Source organism: Lissotriton vulgaris, chromosome 7 (genome assembly GCF_964263255.1).
Source record: "Lissotriton vulgaris chromosome 7, aLisVul1.2, whole genome shotgun sequence".
Lineage (NCBI taxonomy): Eukaryota > Metazoa > Chordata > Amphibia > Caudata > Salamandridae > Lissotriton > Lissotriton vulgaris.
Window position 1 is genome coordinate 1,649,159,316 of NC_141695.1, and position 23,720 is coordinate 1,649,183,035.

Consider the following 23,720-nt stretch of genomic DNA (forward strand, 5'->3'; position numbering starts at 1 on the left):
TTTTACCCTGTTAAAATGAATTTTAAAAAGTGTTTAAACTAAAGTCGACTATAAAATAATGGATTCCCTTTTTTTGCAGTGGCTGCAAAATAGTCTTCAAACAGACTGTTTTGCTTGGCTATCCATAAAACAACTGTCAGCCTTATCTATGATCCTCAGCTTATCAAAACCTAATTAGAAAAACGTTCTGTTTAATTTAGCATATCTTTGTAATGTGCTTAATGCTTCCCCAGGACACATTTTATCATTCCTAATGTGCACTTATCTAATCCACCGACCATTTCTTTCTCCTCTGAGGTCTGAGTTCCTCTGGGGATTCTAAACTCTGAAAAGATTACTACACCAATCAGGAATGTTACACTTATGTACAACACCTTTTTTTGAAGCTCTGCCCCTGTTTCCCGAAGCTGATTAGCCTGTCAGTGGAAGGTATGAAATTAGTTTTCAACTGGAAAGCACTCTACCTAGCCTGACCTTTGACCCCGTGTAAGCCTTCATTTGTAATTAGGTGTTTCTTTATACATCAAACTATAGTGCCACGAAAAAATACGTTTAGAAAGAGGTAACTTCTGAATTTCATGATCTTGTTCTTAATGTAATACTACTTCTCCTGCAATTACAATTACTTATAATAAAAATATTAAACATTATTATTGTAGCCTTTATCATATGGAAACTTATGAACATAATCGCAATTACATTACTATAGTAATATCAATTATAACAACAGCAACAAGAATAATGGCAACATTATTGGCTTCATTATGGTTATTAGGAGTAGTAGCAACTGTAGTAGTATTGTTGTTGTGGGAATATTAATAATAATAATATTAGAAATAAAAATATTAATATTAATAGAAATAATCAGCATTATTCTTATACAGGTACTACTATTACTAAAAACAATATTCCAACGTTGGCGTTCCTCCGGAGGAGCCCCATGCAGCGCTCCTCCGGAGGGGTAAACGACCTTTACAACGCAACTTGTACCACGCAGTGCCTTTACGACGCAACTTTTACAACGCAAACCATTACAACGCATTGCTCTGGGGGGCGCTCTAGGATAGGGAATAGGTTTAATTTACTATCCAACAACTTCCCTACTATCCACGAGGACTGGAGTTGGAATAGTAAATTAAAGTATTCACTATCCAGCGCCCCAAAGCACTATGCGTTGTAAAGGCATGCATTGTAAAAACGGCGTTGTAAAGGCATGCGTGGTAAAAGCATGTGTTGTAACGTCATACATCCCTCAGGAGGACCATCAAAGCCGTTCTGACACCCCCTGCCAGACTCCACTGGAACACAGGGCGGGCGGTGCTCATAGAGCCTTATAAAGGCACAGCAGTGGGAACACCGCAGAACGTTCCTGCACTGGAAGGAATGTCCCATGTTCTTGCATTCCTTCCCGTGCAGGAACTTGGGGGTGCAATACCAGGGTGGTACACCATGTACCCACCTGCATGCACCCCCAGTCCCAGAAGCAGCAGGGGGCTCTGTAAGGCCCCACTAAGTTGTCTCACCACCACCCTTTCCATGGCTGGATCACCGCCATTGAAATGATGGCAGAGAGGCTTCTTGTAATATACTTGGCAGTTCTGCAGCGGCTCCACCGCATATTATTCCCTCTGACCGATATGTGATCCTGCGGTACAAAAGGGGGTGGTGATGGACGGATCATTATGTGATCCTGGCAGTTGCAGCGGTCCTGTGGCGGTCTGACCACCAAACTGCGAATGTGGCACATGGTGCTGCAGCGGAGGCGGTGTCCGGACTTCCACCACAGGTTCGGTGGGGGGGAAGGAGACAACCTATATGTAGGTGTAAGTGGGTATTTCCAGGTCACAGCCCCGGAGTGGTGGGTAGTCCGTATAGAACCATACCATATCATACTCCACTAGTACTAGTATGGCATTGATCCCCCCTGGGCTGCACGCAATCTTTGAGACAAAAGTTGTTTTGGGCGATTGACTTACCCTTGATGAATTATTTCCTTTATTAATTTGGCAACCACAAATAAATAAGAATACTTTACGCTACGCCGCAACTACTGTGCGGACTACCGACCACTCGGGGGATGTGACCTGGCTATACCCACTGACACCTACATATAGGTTGTCTCCTTCCCCCCCTGTCTTGAGAAAGACCAGTGAGCTGAGGATGTAACTTACCCTCCATGCACCAGGGTCAAAACGTGGACATTCTTTCCTGAGTGGCCCTGTACCCGGTACCACCCCTACCCTCATTCCGCGGATCATGTCTCTCTGTAAACCTTCTTGAAAAATCATAAGCGACAACTAGAATAACCTGTGAGGGGCAGGCCCGGATAAACTGGCTTCACTGTAAAGTATAGCCAGTTTTTAGTGATGTATAATAATTTCAATTGATTCTCTTTTGAATGCACCCTGACTTTGAATCCCTTCCTTTTTTTATCTTATCTGTCTTACACACGAGCACGCTTCTTTTTCACTCCCCCTTGGAGTAACCTTTCATCTTGTTACTGAATATGGTGATTTGTTTACCAAAAAGTACCTGTAAAATAGAAATAAAACAGTCACTTTTGCAGAAATAATGGGTGCCATTGTTATTTGAGGGTGCGCATATGCATGTACTTGTGACTTTATGCCAATCATATACATATCTATTGTGTTTTTCGATTATAAATGCCACTACAGCTTGACTGTAGGATAAAATAAGTCTAGGACCAACTGTCTTCGATATCAATTGATACCCCGGTCCGTGGACCTGTTCTTGGGTTACCCCATTATGTTATAATGGACTGGGAAGACAAAGCAGCTCTGGACATTTTGTCGGACTACTTTTGTTCATTGGGGCCCATATTGCAGCACCGCTGTAAAACCGGCCCCGGTTACAAAACCAGCCACCATGGCTGGAAAAACGCCCCACCCTTCCAGCCTCCCGGGGAAACGCCTGATGCCCAGTCCAGCCAGTCCAGCCCTGGGAGTGATATTTTTATAAACAATATTTAGGACACAATATTTATGTTAGGCAATATTCTCACAACAGTAGTCATGTAACAGACCAATGACAATTATAGCGGTGACAATGATGGTGATTATCATTCTTATTACTTCTTCTACTAGTTTATGATTGTTATTGGGTCAGCTCTAAACTTGTGATTGGGGTTGCCGGTGGGATCACTGGGGCTTATGTTTGCCCAATGAGACTCCTAAGGCTATCCCTCAGGTGGAGGTCCCAGTTTGATGTCCTATTGTGCCAGCATGCCCTGTCCGCTATGCTTTCATCCAGCTCTAGACATAGAAATTGTGTCCACTGATGCATTCATGCCGCCATCCCACCGCCATAGCTCCAGGTGGCTGCGAGCCATGCACAGTACACCTCATGTATTGTGCCTTAGGCTGCTGCTCGTCTGCCATGCTTTTGCCTTGATTGAGGCGCTGGTACAGCCCAGCCCTCCCCTGCTGAGGGAGTAAACCCCTCCCGGGCTGAGCGAGTCCACTACTAAGGCTGCTACTGTGCCACTGCTTCAAGTGAATGCTTGCTTTTTTTGGTGGCCAGCTCCAAAAGTCAAAAGGCTGTGTCATGAGGCCCAGTGTTGGACATGTTGCATGTGCCAGTGAGTGCCTACCTGCCCTCAGCTGTGTGGTGAACTTGCATTACTGGAGTCTCCCTGCTCCTTCTGCCTGCCTGTGCCACCCAAGCCTCTACAATTAACTTCCCATACTAGAACTTTAGTGTCGGTCCCACCCGAAGGCAAACTAGTTGTAAAGGATAGAGAAGACAGAGAAAGCTCTTTACCTCCTTCTGCCTGGTTTAATTAAGCATACAGAATCTTTTTTATTTCATTTGAGCTGTGCGCTTGTAATGCATGGAATGGGAATCTCCTCTGTATATTTTTTGAATTCACAAAGTATTCTTCGATTTTTTTTCTGCACCCATAATTACGCCTTGTGTACATTTTTAGAGGTGTCTCCTCCGTTGGAGCGGAGGAGCAGGCACCACTTTAATTACCCCCAAAGATGAATGGAATGTCAGGGCTGGGGAAGGGCCACTGCTAAATGACAGCAGATGAGAGCAAGGTGGGCTGATTGTGCACTTTTCAAAGTGCGCATGTTCCTTTGGCCGGCCGTCTTGCGACGGACAGTCACACTTGCGCACTTTGAAACTTCTAACAGAGTAAATCAAGGGCTCCAATGTTCTCGTGAGTGGCAAGTGAGGCTGTTCCCACTAATTAGGGCATCTGCTCTCGCAGCATGAGAGCAGCGCCAGGATTGGGGCCCCCACTGCATCCAGTTCCTGAGAAGAGATACGGTGCTGAGGATGTTGGTTCAGGTAAGTTTTGTAATGTTAATATTTCGCACATGCCTGCCTCACCACCTCAGTAGATGCCAGCCGCCACTGACATTTATTCATTTAGGAAACTAGTTAAAAAGACATAGCACCCATACTCTTGTAGTACTCCTGCCATACTCCTGAATTCCAGGCGTGTGCTTGGTGTAAGTCAGAAGTACTCCTGATATACAATTGGAATTCAAGTATCAGCTAGACTACTACATGAGTAAGTCTTACTCCCGCAAAATCGTTGTGACTCAAGCCCATATTTTTTACAGAAAGTATGCTAAGCACTGATAAAATATGTCACAATGCTTCATAGTCTGCGTTTTGGGCAGATTGGGCAGATCGCCAAGGCTCTATTTTAGAGCACAATTTACCAAATAAAATCGTCTACAATTCAATGTATTTTAGAGGTTGTTAAAATATTCTCAACACAATTTGCCACTAAATTCATATTTCAATATATTTTTTTAAATATTTAAATATTTTTTGTAAAATGCTGCTATGTCACCAAAAGGTCACTTCACAGCAGTTGAAAGTCATTTTTTTACTTTTTTCAGTTCAAAAGAGATTTTATTGGAAAAAATATATCAACAATACAAATAAAATGAAAACATCATATGGTAAATACGTGGTATTTTATATAACAATTGTATAACCATTGAAACAAGTATGGTTCAAAGTAAGAAACATTATAAAGTATCATGCAGGAATAGAGAAACATCAACATACAAACAAAATTGAATCATGTAAGAAATATACAAGTACAATAAAAAGAATATAATACAAGATAAAATAGAGCATGCAATAATAACTTGTCATGGAGGTTTAATTACTTCGTGTTGTGCAGGAGACAAACGCAGAGAGCGACTTGCGCTTATGTCAATGAAGAGCGTGACAGGTGACAATAAATGTATGCGCTTGGATGCCATATGTAATGGGTATACAAAAGATATGTCTAGTCTATGATTATAACAAACCGCATACCCCCATGCCTGAAATGATATTTTTGTAAAGTCCTTCCAGTTTTTGGTGATTTGATGAAAAGCTACTGCCAGCAGTAAAACTATGATTTTAACATTAGACTCACAATTTTCCCAAATGGGGGTTATGCTATCTAAGTAAGTATGTAAACGGGTAAAAAGGTAATTAGTGTTGAAGATAGAGTTTATTTGAGCCCACACTTTAGTCCAAAAATCCTGAACAGGATTGCATGTGAAAAGCATATGAAAAAGGCCCGCCTGTGGTGTCGAACAGGACCAACATAGATCTGGGATACGAGCATGTCTAGCATGGAGTATGATTGGAGAGAGTAAGAGTCTGTCATAAATGAAAAAGAGTGTTTGTATGGTATTAGCCGGTCTCGAAGATTTGCGGATTTTAAGCCAAATTCTACCCCAAAAGTCTATCGACCAGGAAGTTCCTGAATCAGTTTCCCATGCAAATTCTACCTCAGTTTTATCTCTTGAACGAGAGGAAGTGTGTAAAAAGGTGTAAAGAGAGGATGCCCTGGAAGCATTAAGAACAAGAATCCTAAGTTTATCCGTATGCATGAGCTCATATGTATCAGGTGGTAGAACTAACGCAAATTTTGAGTTGGCATTTTGAATAGCTTCCGATTAGAGGGAAAATTTGGATTTAAAGTAGAGAGGCAAGGTGAACAAAGATCTGGCCTTTTCGAAATATATTAGATGATCTTGATCATACAGTTGATGGACCCATATTATACCTCTTTGCCTCCAGGCTTTTCAGAAAACAGGTTTATTGTTAATCAAAATGTTCTTATTATGCCAAATAGGTGAGGCAGAAAATGAAGTTAAAGTAGCGGGTGGTATTATCTTGGAGGTATGTTTGATTATGGGAGTAGAAACGAATTGTGGTGTACTTGTAAAGGATAAGAATTCTTGAAATGAGAAAGGTGAAAGAAAAGATTTCTCAAGTAAGGCCCATTTAGGGGGATACGTAGCAGGATCAGAAAGCCACTTTGATGCTTGGTGTAAAAGAAATAATTTGTCATAAGTGGGAAGATCAGGAAAATTCACCCCTCTGTCTGATTTTTAGCGAATCAGTTTTGAAACAGACATACGTGCTTTTTTAGTACTCCATAGAAAGGATGACAAAATGGAAGTAAGCTTCCTGAAATATTTGGAAAGACTAGTGAGTGGAATGTTCCAAATCGTATATAAGACTTTGAGCGAGAGCATCATTTTAATAGTGTCCAAAAGACCCCACCAAGATCAATAAAGAGGGTGACATTTTGACATTAAGGACAACAATTTTTGAATGCAGTTGCCATACAACGAGAGATTGTTTCAGAAATGGTCAGGGAGAAGTGTAAACCTTAATATTTAATGTATTGGGGACTCCAAGTGAAACCTGAGGAGATAAAATCAGCACTAAGAGTAAACTTGGTGAGAGGTAAAATCTCACATTTATCTTTATTTAATTTATAACCAGAAACAAATGCAAAGGATTGGACTTCTGCCAAAAAAGCAGTGTTGAAAGTCATTTTTGAGTTACTCCTGTTAAGAGTCGAGCTGGCAGGGCTTGATTGATGGCTGCTACAGGAGGTTAATTTCTCAGGCGTTATCTACAGTTTTTCCACAGTTGAGGACCCATTACTTTGATGTGCTTTTTATGATTTACTTCTCGACTGATTAGGCTGATGTTCCACTAGCTTAGGTTGGGTGCCCCTTTATGTCTGGAGAAAGGTAAACCTCTCTCTGAACAGCCATAATGATTGTGAGACGTCAGGGGGTTCTTTTAGTCATTATAGGTTGGCTTGAATGGTATTTTACTGTAATACTGTGCCTGGAGTGATAACAGGCTTTAGACATTTTACAGCTCAGCACTGATGGCCCTGTGCTAATCCTATGCTTAAACACTTTGCTGTGGAAATAGCAAAAAAAGAACTGTGTCCCTTTCTATCTCAGCATGGATGGCAATGTGCTAATCCTATTCTTAAAAACTTTAATAGAAAAGCAGACATTTGATGTGAGAAAACTCAGTGTCTCTGGTGTGGTAGGGTCGTCTATGCAGGTGCTGCTCTCTACCTAAACTTGGAAACTACCTGCTTCTTTTTTGCATACTTTATGTAGCACTCTATGCCTCAAATGATATTGTTTTGACTCATACTAGGTGCTTCCTTGTGCTGGACATAGCTAAACCTCTGCGAAGAGCTATAATGATAGCAAAACAGGTGTCAGGGGTTGCATTTACCCAATTAACTTCCCACTCTATATCCCTAGAAACATAGCAACAGACACCTAAAATATAAGTATAATAAATCAATATTACATAATATACATGATTTCTGTCAATAACACACAAACTGAAAAATTATTAATTAATTATGACTCCATTACCTTCCCACCCTATCCAAATACAAAACCTGCTGCAACACTATAAATTACAAATAATAATTATATACTAAATCACTTAAAATTACAAACTATATTTTAAAAATAATAGCAATTATACAAAAATATTAACACAAAATTAATAAACTAAAGAACATCAAATTAATTAAAAAAAATCCTTTACCTCAAATATCATTGAAAACCATATTTATAACAATGATATTCTAAACAACAATATTACTCACATGAAAATCGATATTCTTGACATCAATATTGCTGCATCATGATATTTTTGCCTCACAATATTTTTTTGCCAATATTTCTTTTTCCCAAAATTTACAACTAGATATTTTGTCAAATACTGTGATATGCAAGAATAATTTTTGAATACTACCACAAAGCTACTTGGGGGAGCATGAAGAGGTGCTTGAATTTCCTTTTTAAGTAGTTGGAGCTAATGCAGCTCTTCATGTCACATGTGAAGTGATTTGTATGTTTAAGCTTCAGGCAATTTGCGGAAGCTTCTCATCTGTGGCATCTGTAGCATCTGTAGGAGAGGGAGGAATCTTCTCAGCATCATAAATGGACGGTTCATACTTTTTTAACCATCGTATATGGTGAGCAAATCATAGCTCTGTGGTAAACCATAATCTGAGGTTTTTTGGTTGCCTCTCTGGGGGTTGCCACTGACGTTATTAAACAACAAAGGGTAGGTGGCAATAGATGTCTTGCTGGGAGTGATCTCCTAAAAAAGTATCCCCACTGGTGTGATGTGCATGTTATTCCTGGTCATGTAACAGCCACTTAAACAGAATTTCATCCTCTGAAAGGGCTTGAAGTGTCAAAATTGCTAGATGATCTGAGCTATGGGAGGATAGCAGATCTTCCCATGTTTTTGAGTGAGATAGGGTCAGATTGGTGTTATGGATGATATAGTTTGCTCTAGAAGTACTCTTGTGACTTCACCCCACACAATTTTCTTCAAGAAGGGAGGAAGATTTGAAATGGTTTCCCACGTGGAGGGGGAATAATGGCATCCTTTAGTGCTCTTGGAATTATGCCTAATGGATCGATGTCTTGATAACCATTGCATGCCAGGAGCTATGCCATCAAATATGTCTTTGTTGGTCTATGTTCAGCATTGCAGTGATTATTCATAACACCTTGCAGGTATGAGGAAGGCTCATGTTTGTGATTGTGGAGATGGATACCACCATTTTGGGTGTTACGTTTGAAACAGTAGATACTTCTGAGCCATCTTGGCTTTTGATCCAGTTTTTGTGTCTTTTCTTCAAAGAAGGTAAGCATGGTGTCCCTGTGGAATGTGTATAACACTCTACCTTGCACATTGTTCTCACAAAGTATGTCACTTGAGACGTTATAAGAGTTGTTATGAATGCTATAATTTCACAAAAAATAGTGATGTTATATTAAAGGGTATAAGCTTTGCAAAAAAAAGGGTCAAGTTATGACTAATGTGGTGTGGCTAGCGAGTTGACAAAACTGTGCATGGAGGTGCACAAGTGATAGTAATAGTAATTTGAAGATGGTGCTCTTCAAATTTAAGGCATAGCTTTAACTTTAGAATTTCTAACGTTTGCATAGTTTAAGTTTTGTTTGTATTGAACGAATAAATAGTTATAGTAATTTGTAGGTGGCGATAAATTATACATTTAAATGTACGACTATAACTTGAGAATGTCAAATGTTTGCATAGTTTAATCCTGGTTTGTATAGAAAGAATAAATAAAGTTTTCCTAACTAAAACTAAGCTTTACCCTTTGGTTTTTTTCCATTGTAGTTCAATGGGTTTTATTCTTTAATAAAGAAGTGTTTCAAATCATAGAGTGGAGTGTTGTCAACTAGAGCGTTTGTAAAGTACAAAGGAGGAGAGTGTTGTAGAGTGTAGTGCAGTACAGTGGAGAGTCATAGAGTGGGCTGTAGTACAGTGGAGTGGCATAGCGTAGAGTGGAGTAAAGTGTCACAAAGTGGAGTGACATGGTGTGCCATAGAGTGAGTGGGGATGGTATCATAGAGAGGAATAGTGTAGGGTGGAGTGGCATCTCATAGTGTACAGAGGAGTGGAATGTTTTAGAGTGCCATGTCATTGAGTGTCTTAGAGTGGAGGGGTGTATCGTGGGAACGTTCCAGGGGTAGTCAATAACTATAAATATCGAGGGCTGTATACAGATTACGTTTGGCAGAATATTTACACACAAGATACTCACTTTATTTGAAACGGAAACTCCTGGCCACAATGTTTGTGGTCCTACTAAGATTAGCTGATCAGCCAGCATGGAAGTATCATGGTCCTATGATATGTAATCTATGTGGTTCAGCAAAGCAAGATTTTATTCACCTGATCTGCTTATCTGCCTACATAAAAGCAATACGGTGTGGTTATTGAAAAAAGATTTTACTGATAGATTCATTCTGTCTTGTAGACCTGAATAATTAAAGGCTTGGACCCAATAGATTTTATTTTATTTATTTATTTATTTATTTATTTAGAAAGTTTTATATAGCGCGAACAAGATCTTCGCAGATATCAGAGCGCTTTACAGAGGAGGGGAGCATATATACACAGATACATCAATAGTGTTAAAAGTACAGTGTAGTGATATCATAAACAATCAAGTAATTCAATTTCAAAGTCATACAAAAATGCAAAGGGTTCGAACAAGTAGTACAGATCAGTATCGAGTCTTTGCAGTTGATCCCCAGTAGTGGTTCAGGTGTATTTAGCCATGAGGATCGCTTTTACTTCTTTCTTGAAAAGTGTGATAGAGGGGATGAGCCTGGTTTCAGGGGGGAGTGAGTTCCAAATCCTGGGAGCCATTCCTGAGAAAGAGCGTTTATAGGTTTTTTCCTTGCGGAATCTTTTAGGCTTTAGCAAAAGATTGTTTGTGCCTCTAGTGATTCTGGAGCCTCCAGAAATCGTCAGCTTCTGAGCGAGGTATCTAGGTGAGCTCAGGTGGACAGCCTTGTGCGTCAAACAAGCGATTTTCAGGTGTATTCTGGCTTCAAAAGGCAGCCAGTTCAGGGATTTGAAGTCAGGGGAAATGTGTGAGTGTTTTTTTGATCCAGTGATGAGTCTCGCTGCGGCGTTTAAGGAGGCTCTTATCGGTGCCGTAGTAGCTAGGGGTAGACCGCAGAGGGTGGTGCTGCCATATTCTATTCGAGGTATGACTAGTGATTGTACCGCAGTTTGGAAGTCTTTGGCTGGAAGGAAGGGTTTAAGTTTCCTAAGGTTGTTGATTTGGTAGTTCGCTCCCTTAGTTGCTTTGTTGATGTGTTCCTGCATGCTGAGATTGGTGTCAAGTGTTATGCCCAAAGATTTTGCTGAGTCCACGATGGTGGGTTGAACATTGAGTGCCGTTAGGTGTTTAAGCCACATTTGTGCGGTAGTGATCTTCGCGGGAGGTTAGATCAGAAGGAACTCTGTTTTAAGGGCATTAAGTTTGAGATGATTAGCGGCCAGCCAGGATTGGGTGCTTCTGATCGTTGAGTTCAATAGCGTGATGTCTTTGGGTGATTGTAGCTTGAGATAAAGTTGGGTGTCATCAGCATACATGTGGAAGTGTACATTGGATTCTTGTAGCAAGGTGGTGAGAGGTTCCATAACTAGGTTGAACAACGTTGGAGATAGGCAGGATCCTTGTGGTACGCCTAGTGATACAGGTCTTGGCGCGGACATCAAGTTGTTGCTCTTGAATTTCTGCGACCTGTTATGCAGAAAGGACGTGAACCATTTGAGCACAGTTCCAGATAGGCCCATTCTTGTGTTTAATAGTTCAAGTAAATTCTCATGTTTGACGGTGTCAAATGCGGAGGAGAGATCAAGGAGGATGAGGAGGCAGGTATCGTTATGATCTAGGATTTGAAGGGCGTCGTCAATTATGTGAGTCATAGCAGTTTCAGTACTGTGATTTGCTCGGAAGCCTGATTGATGAGAGCTGAGGAGATCAAACTGAGTAATGTGTTTAGTCAATTGTATTTGTGCGCATTTTTCCAACAGTTTGGCAAGAGTCGGAATGTTGGTAATGGGACGGTAGTTGTTTAGGTCAGAGGGGTCGGCTGTAGGTTTCTTTAGCAAAGGTGTGACTTGACCAACTTTGAGGGAGTCGGGAATGGTCCCTTGCTGAAGTGAGCTGTTAATGATTTTAGTCCAGAGTGGAAGGAGCGACGGGGTAAGGACTTTGACAGCGTTAGCAGGAAGGGGGTCCGTGAGGTGATTAGAAGGTTTTAGAGTGCTGAGCAGTCTGCCAATTTCTTCTTCCGTGTAGGTGACAAAGGTTGACCAAGTGGCATTGTTTTTTGGTTTAGTGGGTGCTATGCAGTGGGGTTTGGGATAGAGGCTTGTGTCCATGAGGAGATCATTCTTTATGTTGTCAGTTTTTTGGTTAAAGAAAGAGGCGAAGTCTTCGCAGGAGGGAGCTTCGCACATAGTGTTGAGACGTTGGGGTTGTTCTTTGGATTGTGTTCGGATAAGCTCAAACAGCTTTCTCGGACGATTTTTGGCTTGGTCGAGCTGACGGCTGAAGAAGTCTGATTTAGAGCGTTTTATTTTCCTGAAGTAGGCATTTCTCTTTTTCTTTTGGGTGTTTTTAGGTTCAGTGCAGAGGGAGCTGATCTCCAGGTGCGCTCTGCCATTCGCATGGCGCGTCTATCGTCATTGAGACTCCCGTCGTACCAGGGATTGGAAATTTTTGCGGAGGCTTTTTTTAGCTGCAAGGGTGCGACTTCATTGATTATTGCGGTCATAGTGTTAAGATAGTTATCAGACAAGGATTGGACGTCCTTAATGCCAATAGGAGGAAGCAGTAAGTTACAGCTGTTGGGGGGCAGAGAATTTGAGTTTAGTTTTTTCATGTCTCTTTTTCAGACTTTGGGCCTGGCGGGTTGAACAGGGTTAAATTTAACTTTTTCATTGATGAAGAATGTGATAATATGATGGTCTGACCAGTCACAGGGTTGGATAGATTCGAGTTGGATAGAGGCCTCTTTGGAGATGATAAGGTCGAGGATAGAGCCTTTCTCGTGTGTTGGACTGTTGCAAATTTGAGTGAGGTCAAGGGCGTTAAGGAAATTCTTCAGACCTTTTACCACCGCATCACTATGATCGTTCCAGTGGAGGTTGAAGTCACCAAGGTATATTTGTGTGAGTTGTCGCCCGGAGTTGGTTGAGATCATATCCATGATTTGTTGGGAGAAGGTAAGGTTGTCGCCAGGTGGGTGATAAACGCCGTGAAGAGTGCAGATCTGTTTGCCCTCACTGATAATATCGAGGCAGATGTATTCACAGGAGGTTGGGGAGGGTAGGGAAGGGGAAGTTACTTTCAAGACAGAGAGGTTGCTCCTGTATATACATGCGATTCCGCCACCTTTTTTATTGCCAGACCTGTCAAGTCTAGTGATGTGGTAGTTGGGGGGAACCAGAATGTCCATTATAGGTGTAGAAGATTCTGTTAGCCATGTTTCAGTCATGATGATTAAGTCAAGATCCAATTTTAGGATGAGATCGGCGATAGCGAAGGAGTGTCTAGCGGCTGATCTGCAGTTGAGGAGAGTGCATTTGAGACGGGGTGTGTCGAGGGTGGAAGGGGGTTCTAGGGCGAGGGGGACTTTACTCAGGTTACTATGGATAGCGATTCTGTTGTTCAGTGTGGGGGGTCTGAGGGGATTGGAGTGAATCGTAGGAATGGCAGTGAGAGTGTCGGGTGTGTTGCTATGGGGAGCGGAGTCGTAGGAGCGGAGGAGGGTGATTGTGTCGAGGTCCGAGAGAGGGTTGCAGGAGCGTCTGACATTTTATGAAAAGTCATTACAGAACATGGAAAAATACACCTCTGCCTCACTGATTAAATAGCTATTATGGACATTAGAAAGCTAAGACCCTTTTCCCGGGACAACTAAGCAGATGCAGTATTAGTTAGAAAAGCGACTAACAGATGGTTTTTTTTTACTTCACAAATGTTCTTTATATTGGGATTGAAAATGGTAGCAATAAAAGTTTAATTAATTATTAATATGTACTAGACAATTATTTCTGTTTAAAATCATCCAGGTGCAAAAAAATGACCCACAGACTGGTTTTTAACTGATGTATTGCACCTTATTATTGAGAGATGAAATGATTGCAACACTTTAGATTTTCAGATGAAATTCAAATTCTTATAATTTTATGATGTGAAAATAATTGTCCCTTGGAAGATTGTTGTGGTTTTTATTAACTGAAACAATTAAGTTGTCTTTCTTTATTTCCACTGGGAAATACCTGGTGCCCACTACAGACAATCTGGCCCTGAATGTAGAGTGGAGTGGTATGTTGCACAGTGGTGAGGTGTTTGATAGAATAGAGAGGCATATCGTAGAGTGGAGTCGTGTGTCGTTGAGTGGAGGAGTGTGAAGTGTCATAAAGTGGAGTGGCATTTCATTAGGTGGAGTGGCGAGTGGTGCAGAGGAGTAGCATGCCATAGAGTGGAGTTTCATAGAGTGGAGTGACATTGAGTATCATACAGTGCACTGGACTGTCGTAGAGTGGGGTGGAGTGTCGTAGAGTACAGTGGTTCATCATAGAGTGGAGTGGCATGTTGTACAGTGGAGTGGAGCTGTGTGTCGTACACTGTTGGTTACAGGGAAAAAGGTTGAAAGTGTTTAGATAAAATGTTCTTGGAATAAAGATTATAGGGTGTAAAGAGTACTTTTTGGAAGTAGGTCGAAATAGTTTCAGTAGTTTTAAAGGTGTAGGGCCTGATTCAGAAAGGTAAACTTACATTTTTGTATGCTATTCACAAAGGTATTTTACAAGTAGTATATTTATGACTACGGAGTCTCCGCACAGAAAAACTGAGGACAGTCCTATCTTTTTATGTGCAGAGACTCTGCAGTCAAAAAGACACTACTAGTAAAATGTCATTGTGAATTGCAAACTATTGTAAACGTACCATTGTGAATCAGGCTCATAATGCAAAAAAAAGTAGAGGTGTAATGCACTTCTGTATACCGATGTACATCGCAATGACAAAACAGTATATGATTGGGTAATGAAAGTCCTTAAAAAAGTTCAAATGCAGCCATATTGTTTAGACTACACTTAGTCTGCTTTCTGGTCTTTAAGCAGACATATAGATTACTGATGCATTAAAGGTGCATAGGAAATAATGTAGCAGTTTAGGCAAGTTTGTAAAGGTAGGGAAAAGTAGATTTATTACTTGATATATTTTTTTAAAAAGGTTTATGGAGTGCTGTGCTAGCATCGAGAAAGTTTTGCGGTAGTTTCACAAATGGAAAACAAAATGAAATATATTAAAAAAATGAATAATTCACTGTAGTACACCATATTACCCCTTAAAACCCCAAATGCAGACTAAGTGCTGGCTAAACAATATGGCTGCCTTTCAATTTTGTAATCTCAACTAACACCTATCTCCATAGCAAAAAGTATGTTCAGTAAGGTGTGGGCAAGCAATGGCCTCTGTACTGACACCTTTCCCTACAGCAACCGGGACAGTGCTGACTGGGAACGAGGTGAGCTGTTCACTAATGCACCAGGATGAAAGGTGTCTGTAGTAGGGTTTGAGAAACATCTATCTCTCTGTTCATACCACTTCCCATGTTGACAGATATGCACAGTTGACTGTGGGGAGGAAGTGCCCTGTTTGCTGACACATCTATCTTGCATAATACATCTTTGTAGTACACTGTGCGGAGAGACTGGCCCCTCTCTTGTGACCTATGTCTTGAATGATGGATGTGCAAATTAGGCTGTGAAAATGAACTTTCCTCTCTGCGCATAGCTCTCCCCAGGATGACAAATGTGTAGGGATGAGTAGGCTGTGGGTAGTAGGGTGTAGACATTGAGTATCCAGTAGGGAAGCACTCACCCCTACTTCAGACCTCTGCCCATGGTGATAATGAGGCATAGTAGAGTGTGCACAGGGACAGACTGCTCAGCTTATACATCTCTCCAGAGTCACAAGCATATATATTAACATATGCAAAAGAACTGGACTCTCCACATTCACATCTCCACTAACTGGTAGAAGTGCGTAGTAGAGTATAAGGGTGCACAGGCCTCTGTCCAAGACTTCTCTCTTGTATAAGAGGTATGTATACTACAGCAAGCACAAGGACGAATCTCTCTAGTGAAACCTGACTGTTGCATCAGAGATCACCATAGTTGGATATTCAAATGATTGGCTTTGCCATTAACTATCCTCTGTAGCATAAAAGATGTGCTAAGTACAATATATATATATATATATATATATATATATATATATATATATATATATATATATATATATATATATATATATATATATATATATATATATATATATATATATATATATATATATATATATATATATATATATATATATATATATATATATATATATATATATATATATATATATTTTGAACAAGTTGCCAGAGCTACGAGAGGTCACACGACAGCCTTCTGCCACCTGGCTTCACAAAGCAGACTGCTTTTCAGTTCCAAATTAATATTATCATTGCCAACGCGTTTCAAGGTCAAAGCCTCTTCTTCCTGGGCTGCAACAAACATGACATTTAAAAATCGCTTTTCATTTCCGGTTTTATTCACCTGCCTTCATTGGGCGTGTGTTCAGTGCACTAGATTTGGTGCATGATGGAACATGTATTTCCATTGCTGCGAGCATTAAGTGTCAGAATTTCGTTTGTATTTTAAATGCTTCAGTATTTCCTTAGTAGGTTAGGGGACATCAAAGCAGGCTAAATTAGCATATAGAAAGCTGTGCTCAAAAGTCATGATAGTTCAAAACCTGCAGCCTCACCAACTGGTAATGTCATGTGTGATAATAGGCATATCCGTAGCAAACACATTTGTGGTGGCGACATTCATGGTAAAGAAGCATACATTGTAATGGTGTTTTCGTAAAGGCTATGCGTGGTTCCGGCGTCGTTGTAAAATATGTTTCCCCCTGGTAAAAGTTATTGCCAGATCAACTGAATGGACTTGACCTGACGGGTGGGCACAGGGAGAAAATCTGTGCTGGGGTGCTGCTGGGTGCGGAGTCATGGTGTGGGAGGCACCACATTTAAGTCTCATTCGTACTGGGCAACTATTACTGCTGGGAATATGTTTAGGAGCTAGTAGGGCTGCACACAATCAGACTGGCCTGTAAGGCAATCAGGCAGTTTCCGATTGGCTAGGTTGACAGGTCAGAGTATGGCCAGTTCATTGGCTGTTTGCAAGCTTTTTCATGGTCTGCTGAGCTGGTTTTTACTGTTGATTGCCCTGATATTATCAGCTGCAGCAAGCTCAAATCCATGTGGTGTTCCATACTTATAATTAAACAGCGTGTCTTTGCAAATGTAAAACTGCCCCAGTTGCAAAAAGGGGCCACTTTTTTAGCTTTCTGTTACACTAATGGGGGCCACATTTATTTCGGTGCCCGGGCCGATGTTCTGTCCCATTACGACCAGATTAGATTTTACTGTTCCTGGCAAATGCACTGGTGGGCACTGTTCCCTCTAGGCCGGGCGCGCGCGCGCGCACCTTCCCTGACGTCAGCGCGCACCACCTAGCGTGGAGCGCGCACACAGGCCGTCGCAAGAGATTCGCGCCGCCCGCCGCTTTTACAAAGCGAGCGGCGCGAACATGACATGAGGCACTTTTTACAGTGGTGACGGCGGTGCGGGCGTGAGGAGTTGCAGGTAAGGAGCGGGAGGCGGGAGGCGGGAGGCGGGAGGCGGGGGACGGGAGGCGGGGGGCGGGGGGAACTGGTGGTTATTGGGAGGCTTCGAGGAAAATTCCCTACATCAACACACAGAGGAAAGGGTTCTGCCTAATGACAGCCTTTATCAAGTGGTACTCTTTTTCGGGCCCCTGCCAACTTGATGGCTCATACTGGCAAAATGTCCTAAAGCAGCATTTGACAGGGTGGAGCAGAGTAGAAAAATCCAGCCAGGTATAATTTTGAGTTCGGGCACTTCAAGGAAGTAATATGGGCAGTAAATCGGGCAGGGCTCTCTTGGAAGAGTGGGACTCTAAATGTTGCTTCATAATTCTGTACTGAGCATTTACGAACAACGTGTTTCTTGTTCAAACTTTGAACCTACTGCCTTTTTCACCATTACTGACACAGCTTATTATCTTGTTGGCTCATAAACTGCACCTTTTTCTGGGGGATTCGCATCAGTTATACTCTACAGAAAAAACGTACAATAGGCATATTGCAATCAGTTGGAGGAAAGAAAACACTACTGTTCACAAAACCAATAGGCCTGGAGCTAACTGCCAGTCTTTTGGGTCCGTCAATGCTTGTTTTGTTTTACAATGGATTTACTAAAACTTTCGTGTTGAAGCAAATATATATTAGCAAGAATCAAAATTTGGTTTAGTCTCGAAAAGCACTTAGCTGTCGTAGCAGCTGGAAGTGAAGGCAGCTACTTTGTATTTAAATGTGCTCCTTGTGAGAGCAGCATACCATTGACTGAGGGTGAAGGTTTGAATCATTCAGCATTCCGTCCATCATTTGTTTTTAGAATTAATGTACAAATTAATTGTCGTGCAATCTAGGGTACCCTTATCATATTTGAATTTGAAACGTGTCCAATGAGATTGTATGAAGTTAAACATCATACAACTGTACAGACAACAAACAAGTCCGATGCTACTTCTTTAAAAAATCAATTAAATACTGCAACGATTGTCTAATCCTGCCTCTCTGCCCTGCCGTTTGCCTCGGTCTGCTACAGCTCCCCATCTGGGTGGCAAGATGGTGTACCACCTCAATTTCAGACCCACAATGTTGTCCTACCTTGTAGTTCGATCCTAGTCTTCGGTTCACTACAAATTCGGATTTGCATTATTTCGGATGGTTAAAAATCAGATGGATAAGTATATATGTATGGTATTAAGTTTAGAGTTTTAATAGTTAGGGGATAAGCTGTAGGTTCAATATTAGTCTCTCTGAATAACAAGCTTGGCGTTGGCATTCTGAAATACAAATTAGTGAGAGCTAATGAATGCTGTTAAGATGAGAGATGCCATCAAGGCTTCAAGATGTTAGAACAACGATAAGTTGAGCATGAGCAGGACGCTGTTTGCAGGGCACAACGACTGAAATTCTAACCCCAGACTACTTGGGGGCAACAGGAGGAGATTACAGCACCTGGCATTTGTTAGGGCTTAAATCGCTCATGTTATCCCGTGGCACGGGACACGTCCGAGCCAAGGGTGGGCCCATCCATGTCTGTTAGAGACCAGAGAAGGCAGGGCTTGGCCAACAGACTGACATTTCATAAAGCCAACAAGCATTGGCATAGCCAATATGTCTCGCCTATGGGACTTTATAAGGGTTTAGCGATAAGTGTGAAGAGTCTTACGCTCATGTTCTCTGTGTGCCCAGCAAACACAGCTCCGCGCAAAGCGTGGTTGGCTCCATTATGCAGATTGCTGTCTTCCAGATTATGTAGCACTGGAATGAGGATATTGCAAAATGACGCTCTCCCATGTATTGCAACAGCTGTAGCAAAGGATCTGAGCTGGATGTGGGCTATTAGGTCACAATGTCTTTTAACCAATTGATTAATCGATGTGTGGCATTTATGTCTGCAGCTTATCCTTTTTAATCATTGTGTATGCTTAATTATCTATTGTCATTTTAATTAGGACAATCCAATTTTAATCTAATGCTTTTTTCTAGATGTTTAATACGATTTTTAATCATGGTAAGATTGATGTGTATTTATTAAATTGTATTTTAAAAATTATTTCCACTGACACTTTTTGTAACAAAAATTAGTTTTATTAGATGTATTTAGCTTTTATGACATTTATTCGTCGAATAAAAGCATTTTGGATTGGATGTTGTTCCAGATTCTGGGTGCATAGTTACAAAAGTCCTGCTGCCTTTTTTTCTTTTTTTAACCTCATTTCCAGTCTCTGATGGTGTCCTGGTTGCGGGTGTAAATGCAATAGGTCTCGCATTAGAAAAGTTGGAGCTATTGGTCTTGTAAATGACAAATATTTTATTTATGTGTTGGTTTTTAAAACAGCTAAATGGATAGCTTTGTCATTTACAATGCTAATAGTTATAACTTTCGCGAATGTGACACCTATAGCATTTGGAATGCAACATGTTTTGTATTTACGTGACTTAGATGGCAGTTCTGGTCGTTAGGCCACATCTCTAGAGAGCACAAGAGTGCAGCGGGGGAGAGAAGCACAGAGAGGGAGCAGAGAGTGCAGCAAGGAAGAAGCACGGAGAGGGAGCCCAAGAGTGAAGCAAGGGTGAGATGCACGGACAGGGAGCCTGAGAGTGCAGCAGGGGACAGAAGCATGGAGAGGGAGACAGAGTGTATCAGGGGCGAGAAGTACGGACAGGGAGCCCAAGAGCGAAGCAAGAGAGAGAAGCAGGAGAGGGAGTCTGAGATTATAGAAAGGGAGAGAGTTGAGCATAGAAAGGGAGAAGATGAGTTTGGGAGAGAGGCATGAGAGGTGGAAGGCAGAGCAATGGAGATAGCCCTGGGAAAGGAGTAACCATGGGGGAGATGAAGATGAGAGCAACAGGGAAAAACTAGTGGTGTTGACTAATGCCGAAATGGTATAAATGATGCTGTGTTAGTGCTCATTGACAATCGCGTGTACCTTGAGGAGAGATGGGAGAGGGGAGGAGAAAGAAGGGAGATTGAGGAAAGAGGGGAGAAAGGGAGGAGAGTGTGGGGATAGAGGGTAGAGGAGAGAGAAGGAAGAGTGTGGTGGGAGATGGTAGAGGGGAGGGGAGAGTGCTTATCCAATTTTGCAAACTGCCCTTAAGACCCTTATTGTTGCGCTGTATGTATGAACATGCACTATCTTTTCACTTTTTAAAGTAAAATTTTGGAGTGCCATTTGGCGCCGCAGACACGCGTGGTTTGGTTCCTGGCGCACATAGCCATGGTTGCAGCGCACAGAGACCCTCCATTGCCGCACACAGAGGAAAACAATTAGAGGGAACATTGCTGGTGGGTTACATTTCTCTGCTCGGGTCAATGTAAAAGTTGTGAAAAAAGAGTCACTATAAGTGTCCCACATAAGGCCAGTAAGAGTCAACCTCATCAGACAGCACACATGGACATATCAGACATAGGAGTACCAAAACTAGTCTGCCTTTCACCGGTGCCCGCTGCAAAGAGGCCAGCCAAGGCAACAGGAATGGATTGAGTAGACACACCTACTTTCCAGCCAGGGCCAGACAGCCATGGGGAGGCTTCAAGAGGGAGAACAAAGAGAGTGAGGGTGGGTGGGTGGGTGAAGTTAGAGAGAACGATATCAGTGAGGGACAAAAAAAGAGAGAGAGAGACAAAAAAGAGAGCGAGAGGAGAGGAGAGAAGGAGAAAGTGCATGTCTGGAAAGAGTGAGATTGCACAAAGGAGAGCAGTTCGAGTATGTTTGTAAGGGCTACTTTAGGTTCCCCAATCCAGCCCTGTTTCCAGCTATTCAGTCCCTGTGGGAGTACGCAGATGGTGACTCTGATGTGCAGTGACACACTCACAGAGGTGTACTTTAATGGATCCGACTTAGTGGGTTACAGATAAGTTGTGTGAACTTTCTTCGCTTCACCTTCAATCGGGGTTTCCATAAAATGAAAAGAAGAACTATATATGTTAAAGAGGTTAAGACGTGTACAGGTGCAGGACACTCCGCATTGAAGATTATTATGCGAAAGATGCAAAATATGGAGACATTGATATTGCCTTCTTTTATCTCAGCATGGCAACTTTTCATGCTGCATTCTTCAGTACCAATTATAACCACTAGATGGTACGATTGCACTTGCATTCCCATTAAGTCTCCAGAATCACGGGCTATCTCCTTTGCTTGACTTGACTTCTCACACTGTACACTTCCACGACAGCTAGTACTTATTGGAGAAATGCGCGACTTTCTACATTTAAGGAGCAACTCCATGAAAAGCTAATTCATAAGCACACTTGTATTTATTTGGTAGTTTCATAGAGCACAGCATTTTTCTGTGTCGTCACCTTAAGAGCTGTGTTTTTCTAATCCTTTCAGCATGAACGCGGGAAATCCTGGTGTAGATGCCAATGACGCAATTGGGCAAAGCTTCTCTTAGTATGCCACCTATTCTTGACTCTACCTCAAGCCTCTCTCAGCGTCATAGCAAGGATGCCACGGTCCCAGGTGCGAGCAAGGAAAGTGGTTCCCTTGCAGGTGCGGCCGGTACAGGTAAGAGCAGTAGGGCTGGGGTGGGGAAGTCGACATACGACTGGATCAGGAAAATAAAATAAATAAATAAAACAACTTATTTTGCGCTCGCGGTGATGCAGCGAGCGCAAGGTAAGTGGTTTTATTTATTTTATTTTCCCTATCCCGTTGTATGTTGACTCCCCGCCCCACCGCCTCACCGCTCTCAACGGTGCCAGCCGCGCCTGTTCCCTTGGATGCTACTGGGGATAATAAAATAAAGCAGTTTACAGGGTTTAATGGGCTCCAATGGCGGCTCCTCCGCTAAGGCGGAGCAGTGACGCCCCACTGCTTTTCAGCAGTGAAATAAATGAAAAATGAAAACGATGATAACTTGATGTTACTATCATAACATTTTATTTTGTCCTGCTGCTGCAGCTTTGTGGGTGGGGCGGGGCTGTTCTGCTCTCAGAGCTGGGGGAGGAGTTCTGGGCACACTCTGTAAGTGCGCATGAATGTTTGTCTGGCAGTCTCTGGCCAACCAACATTCATGCGCACTTTGTATGTTATCCACCCAGGCTGTATTGCAGCCTGTGTGGAGAACTTGCCCAGGATCCTATTGCCTGTCTGAGCAACGAATCACAGAACTCAGACCAGCCAATCAATCAATACTGAATTGCAGCGTTGTGATTGGCTTAGGGAAGCCTGGGTGTGCTTCCTGTTCTGGCCGGAGCAAGGGACTACGGAGGAGAGATGTGGCGAGGAAGCAGCGAGAAGGTACATTTTTCTTCCTTTTTTTAATCCTGCCTGACCACCCTGGATCCATGCCGAAAGCAACTGCTCTGGGCCTCGGTGCCACTGTACCTGCTACATCACTAGTAGCTACGCCCTGGCCTCTCTCATTCCGATAGTTCCTCTTGTTTTATCTCATTCGTGCAGTTTCTTTTTCAACCCTCCTTTCTCCCATTGTCTCAGTTTTCCCATCTTTCTCTGCTTCCTTCGTTGTCTCTCTTTCCCTTTCTCCCTCTCGCTCCAAGTTAGATGTTGAGAAATAAGTTCAAGTTCCCAAAAATGAGTGCCTTTGCCGAACACAGCACAAATAAAGGATTCTATCAAGATTCTGTGAATACCTGAAGTAGATTTTGAATTGTTTGCTTCTCAAGATTTTCCTTTTTGAGCTACCGAGGGCATCATCAATCCTGGTGTTTAAAAAGAAAGCTGAAAATTACGTTTTAATCTTGTATAGTTATATATATATATATATTTATTTATATATATATATATATATATATATATACTAGCAGCCCGCCCCGGCTTTGCCCGGGGCAGAAGGGGGCTGGGGGCAGCCTTTTAAGCCTCTGTGCACCCCCTCCCCCCCGACATTGCCCAGTCCGCATCCCTCCCGCCTCCCGCCCCGACATTGGCCATACCGCCTCCTGCCTCCCGCCTTGAGCCTTGTGCCTTGAGCCTCCCGCCCCCCGCCCGGACATTGGGCATAGCGCCTACCGCCTCCCGCCTCGCGCCTTGCGCCTTGAGCCTCCTGCCCGCCTCCCGCCCCGGCTTTGTAAACCCCCCCCCCCCCAGGTCACGACTTACCTCATCCGCCGCTCCTCCCTACGCTGGAGTGTTTACCTCTCCACTGTTTGACCGCTTGTCAGCTTCCTCATCCGCTGCTCCTCCCCGCGCTGCCACTGCTCCTCCGCTTCTCGCCGCTCCGCAGCTCCTCCCGGCGCTCATGTTCTCCCCTCTTCCTGTTGCTGGTGAACTCCGCTCCTCCCCTCATGCAGACGCTCCTCCCGGCGCTCATGTCCTCGTTCTTCCTGTTGCTCGTGAACAACGCTACTCCCCTCACGCATACGTCG